General features: G+C 38.6%; 1 protein-coding gene across 5 annotated transcripts in view; it reads left to right on the forward strand.

The window, feature by feature from the left end:
- Positions 1-6000, forward strand: part of SMARCA2 (SWI/SNF related, matrix associated, actin dependent regulator of chromatin, subfamily a, member 2) — a 216091-nt gene that overhangs the window by 52573 nt on the left and 157518 nt on the right. The gene's annotated exons all lie outside the window — the stretch shown is intronic.

Genomic DNA, 6000 nt, shown 5'->3' on the forward strand with positions numbered 1-6000 from the left:
TTGACTGTCAGTGCTCTTTATGTGAGGTCCTTCTGTAATCATCAGTACAGTAGATAACATTACTGGAGAAACTGAACCATGTCTTTACCAAGATTCTCAGCCTAAAGGAAGTCAGAAGATGAAAAAAAGCTATAGGTAAACTCAAAGATGACTCACAGGTTTTCCCTGGAGCATAAGTAAAGAAGTTGGCAGAATTGTTTTTATGTATCCAAAAGCAACGTAATACATTTCATGAGATGCTTGGTCATCATGCCTCAGGATGAGTGTAAGCAAACTTACTGCCGTGAAGATCATTGCAACTGACACACTAAAAGCCTTTACAGAGGATGAAAAGGCAAACATGCTGATGAGAACCTTGAAATGCCCATTTGGACTTGACCTACAGACCATTTGGTGGCATCAGTGTGAAAGTGAACACAAGGGAAGAAAGCAAATCCATGTTGAAAAATACAGTTGAGAAACACAGGGGAAAAAAGCAAATCTATGTTGAAAAATACAGAAGAGGGGAAAAAGAAGGTCCAAATAGTTACTGCTCAGAGGTAATCTTAGACATCATGAATACTTTCTTATCTTATGAATACTTATCTTTCTTATCTTATTTTCCTTCTCATCTTATCTTATGATCTTTAACATCCTGAATACTTCCTTCTAGAGGAGAGCTGGAAGAATGGACCTTGAGAGCACTGAAGAGCATAATAAATGCACTGCTACTGATGGAGGATTAGACATGTCTGATCACTGTTAGTCAAATCACTGACTGATTAAAGTTGAAAACTAACACAAATTAGATGACAAAGAAAGATCACACTGTATGTGATCACACTGTATGCAGCAGTACCCTGACTTTTTATTTTATTTATTTATTTAGGTAATTGGGTTTAAGTGACTTACTAGCTAGTCACACAGCTAGTAAGTATCAAGTGTTTGGTCTGAGGCTGGATTTAAACCCAGGTCCTCCTGACCCCAGGGCTGGTGCTCTATCCACTGCACCACCTAGCTGCCCTACCCTGACTTTTTTAAACAAGCTGTCAATTCTGGAGAATGAACATGAATAAAAGTAAAGACAATGATTCTGGTGATCACTATGTCCTAGAGAAACTTGGTTGATGTAAAGCAGACAGCAAAAAATTGATAATCTTGCCAAGCAGAGAACTATAGCAGCCAAGGACAGCACCAGATAGGAATATAGAAGTTCACTTGCTAACCTTACAGAGGAGATGGTGGAAGATAATGAGCAGCATTGCTTCACAAAAGCCAAAAAGCAGTTGAGAAGAGTAACAGGCCAGGTGCTCGGTGGGAGACCCACATTTCCCAAAAGGCACTGAACTTGGGAGGATTAGATTAAACTGGGAGGATGACCAGTATATTACAAATGGAAATGATCTTTAAGTGTTTCTAATCTAACCTATTCTCATCTCTCTTGACAATGGAACTACCACGTTTGGAGTCTACTACTTCATTATCTCAAGCATTGTGTGAGGAAGCAGAGGGGGCATTTAAGAAAATGAAGTTGAGAAGATTGTCTAGAAATGACAGAAGAAATCCATATTGGAGGTAACACCATTCTGAAAGCCCTCAGGGATCAGTTTGAAAGATATCTCAGAGAAGAGCCTAAAAGAATGAAAGAGGTCACAGATTTTGCTTTTACAGAGACAAAACAAAACAAAAATGGCTACGGACAAGATGTCACTAGCTTCTACCCCCTCTCTGTGCAACCTTAATGAAATGAGATATATTGGCCGCTCTGCCAGGGCCTAGCATAATAGGCTTCACACAGTAGATGCTCAGTAAATGACTGCCAGTTGTTTAGCAGAAATGCATTCCTGAAAATTATGTGCTTCTCCCTGCCATTTCAGACCTTTTAAGAGAAAAAATTCAAATGTCAAGGAATCCTACTTTATATAATGCTTTGGATGGATCTTTAGGGAAAGACCCACCTATGCTGAGATGTTAGAGAGATATCATCATTCCCTAAAATTTCATACTAGGTCATTGAAGGTTGTGATACCATGGCTTTCTTTTGGTAAGGTGAAGCATTCTTCTACTTAGGATCTCTAGAAGGCCCTAATTCATGGAAGCAAACTGCTCTTCTACCCGATTTGTATCTGTTTGGCCAAATCCTAGGCTCCATTTGCAAACAGTAGACAGAGGGCACTTTTTCAAAGCTCCACATGATAGGCTGGAGAACTTCGACAGGGGGACAACTAGGATGATGATGGTTCTTGAGATCATGTCGTTGGTTGAAGGAACTAGAGATGTTTGGACAGGAGAAAAGATGACTTAGAGATGTTGTTGTAATTATTAAATATTTGAAGGGTTGTCGCATGGAATAGGAAATAGACTTTGTTCTCTTTGGTCCCAGAGAGAGAGATTAGGTAAGAGTAATGGAGTAGAAATTTCAAAAAGGCAAAATTAGGATTAAATAAAGGAAAAACTTCCTAAAAATTAGAGCTATTGGAACTGGGAACTGAGTGTCTTGGGAGGTAGTGGTTTTCTCCCTCATTGGGGGTCTTCAAAATTACCTGTTGGTTATATCACAGAGGGGAGAAGGATGAGTTGATAAGGATGGCTTCTGAGCTTCCTTCTAGCTCTGAGATTCTCTAAATCTTTTCAGTCACTGAAGCTCAGAGAGGCATTAGATACAGAGAAACCAATCACCAGTCATTTGTCAAATAGACTGAATCTGATGCATATTCCGTAATATTTAACACCACCTTACCTTTTTTGTTTTATCTCATATTATTCCCATTTATTCCCTGTGTGCTCCAGCAGAACTGAACTACCCTCTTCCTCACTTCCAAAGCACCTCTTTACTGTGCTTGTAATATCAACCCTCTCCCCCTTCACCCGTTTAATTCCCATCTGTCCTTTCAAGCTAACTTAATTGGCACCTCCTTGAGGAAGCGTTTTTCAGTTCCCCCCATTAATTATAACCTTTTTCCTGCTCAGACCGCATAGAGAAACTTGTTTTGCATTCAGTGTACTTAATCATGTAATACTGTGCAAATACTTGTATTAGTTTCTTATCCCCCAGTTAGATTTTATCTCCCCCAGTATCTTGTCAGTAAACACTTATTAAACATCTACTGTGTGCCAAGCACTGGACTAAGTGCTCGGCATCCAAAGAAAGGTAAAGGACAGTCCTAGTTCTTAAGGAACTGGCAGTCAAAGTGCTCTGCACACAATTGTTGCTTCCTAAATGCTTCTTGAATGAATGAATGATGTGCCCTTGTCTTGGGTATTGATGAAATCAAGAGGAAGAAGCAGTCAGCCTTTCTCAGAAGATTTTTCTTCTTCATATTCACACAGTTGACTGAGGTACAAAAGATATAAGGTCATTCTGCATGCATGGTTTGTTGACTTCAAAAGAGCATTGCTCTAAGTAGAACAAAATACAGCTTTAAAAACTCTCCTTAAAATGAGGTGTCTCCTGAGATGCCTAAAGTCCTAAAAGATTCTGTGACAGAGGTAACTGAGAAAATAACTGTTCAAAGACCAGCTGAAGATGTATATTAAGCACAGCATCTACCAACAGGATGCGCCCTCTGCAGTGCTAATGGTGTCGTGGAGGATGTCCTGCACTCCATCCAAAAGAAAAGCAAGTCCCCACAGACAGAAAGAGACTCTGATTATTCAAGGATGCAGATAATATTGTGTGGATCTTGTGAAATCTCAGAATACAGGAGTCTTCTTTATGTAATGCAAAGTAACCAGCCTGACTGCCAAAACTGAAAAAAAACCACTCTGAATGATAAATTCATGTTGCTCAGATTATGATGTGCATTTAGATGGTTTCTTATTTAGTTCATTAGTACTTATATCTCCAGTAGGCACTGCAGAGAAAAAGTGAGCCAGGCCCAGACTTGAATAGAAGAGGGAGAAAGATCAAGCTGGATTTAGGAAATCACTCAATTTCAATGATCCTGACCTGTTTGCTGCCACAAAGGCTCATATTTGAAACATGAGGGTTCTCCTGGTGATGCTCCTGATGGAACACCACCAGAAATAAAAATTATAGGTTACCTAAAGGGCAATGGGAAGCTGTGTGTGTAGTTCTAAGTAAGGGATGGCTTGTATGTGACAAATAATAATCAGAGATGTTTATAAATGGAACAAGAAGGCGCTCCTAGGCATAGACAGGTAAACTAGGGCTGCCCTATGTGTACAAAATATTAAAAGAGGAAGGCCGCAATCATATTACATGAAGACTTTATGGAGGGCATGGCCAGGTGGATAGATTGCTGAGCCTGGAGTCAGGAAGACTGTCTTCCTGAGTTCAGATCTGACCTCAGACATTTCCTAGCTCTGTGACCCTGGGCAAGTCATTTAACCCTATTTGCCTCTGTTTCCTCATCTATAAAAATGAGCAGGAGAAGGAAATGGCAAACCACTCCAGTATCTCTGCCAAGAAAACTCCAAATGGCATCACAAAAAGTTGGACACAACTGAAATAACTGACCAACACACTTAGAAAGAAATGGACAAGAATTATACAGGTTTAGGGAACTTAGAAGGGAAGATTTGTGATCTGCAGCAATGGAAGCAGGAACGGCATTGATAAGATCACAGATTCATGTAAACATCATTTTTTTTGGTTAAGTTTTGATGCTTAGTTTACCCCAGTTTTGACCCAAAGTAAATTGGTCAATTTTCCCATGGGTTGCCTTAGTAAACAGTGGGAATGAGCATTTATTATTTTTTTTGTTTGTTAAGATTTCATAGCATGGTAAAACAATTATTAATGATCAGAAGTATTTCAAAGTAATTGAATTGCGTGACTTGACATGTTTGAGGATATGACTAAAATCGTAGGCACATTCGTTTGAATGTGACCTTTGTGGTCTTTGGTTGTGTTGTAACCTTTGGATCTTGAATGCGACTGCCAGACTAAACTTCTGTAGGCCTAAATCTGGTTATTTCATGCTTAAAGCTCTCTAGTGGGTATCTGTTGCCTACTAACTGCAACTCAAACTCCTTCTGCCTCCTGACATTCAAGGCCTTCCACAGTCTGGTACCATCTTGTCTTTATAGATTAATCTCATAGTATTTACTCCTCCAGACTCTGTGCTATCCCCACACTGAACAGTTTATCTTTCCACAGCTTGTACTTTCTGGTTCTGTGCCTTCAGTCACCATACTTCCTGTACCTAAAATGCTCTTTTCCCTCTCTGTCTGTTGAAGTCATACCCATCCTTTAAAGCTTAGTTTAAATACTGTCTCCGTTAGGAAAGCATTTTCTGCAGTCTTTCTGCTGATAATAAACTACTGTTCCAGGACCTCACATAGCATTTTATATCTCTTTTACACAGGTGTATATTATTTTGTATTATAGTTGTTTGTGTAGGTGTTATATGCCTACTATTACCCTTAACATTTCATGAGAGCAGGGACCATGTCTTATTGAAATGGTGTCTATCCCTCAGTACTTGGCACTGAGGTCTGTACTAGGTAGGTGTCCAGTAAATGTTTGTTGAACTGAATTGTTGAAAATTGACATGATTAATCTAGTGTTATATTGATTTTATCATCTTGTAATTTTTTTTGTTCAAATAGATGTTAGTTTGGGGATATCAAAGCTAACAAGCAGTTTTAAAAATTGAAATAAAAAACTATTTTCAAGTCCATTTCCTCTTTCCTCAGTGTAAATTCTACATCATAAACACAAGCTAAAACTTTAGTGAATGGATAAATGTTAACCAATGTGTCACAGTTGGTGGCTTTTAAAGCTGGCTTCAGTTTTGGCTATATAATTCTGTTTACCATTTAGTTTTCATCTGATTTTCTTGGTTTAACATTTTTTGAGAGTTTTGCTACCTATACTTACAAACTTAGAACTAAATTAAAGTTAAATAATTTTTATTGATTGGTTGCCCGATGCCCTTCATTCTCAAAGAGAACCAAAATGACATCACTATGTTAGAGTCAAGTTACAGTGTATCCAACTGTGTCTGATCAATACAATACAATACAATACAATACAATACAATACAATACAATACA

This window comes from Vombatus ursinus, unplaced genomic scaffold (assembly GCF_900497805.2).
Source record: "Vombatus ursinus unplaced genomic scaffold, bare-nosed wombat genome assembly UNPS02014832.1, whole genome shotgun sequence".
NCBI classification, from domain to species: Eukaryota; Metazoa; Chordata; class Mammalia; order Diprotodontia; family Vombatidae; genus Vombatus; species Vombatus ursinus.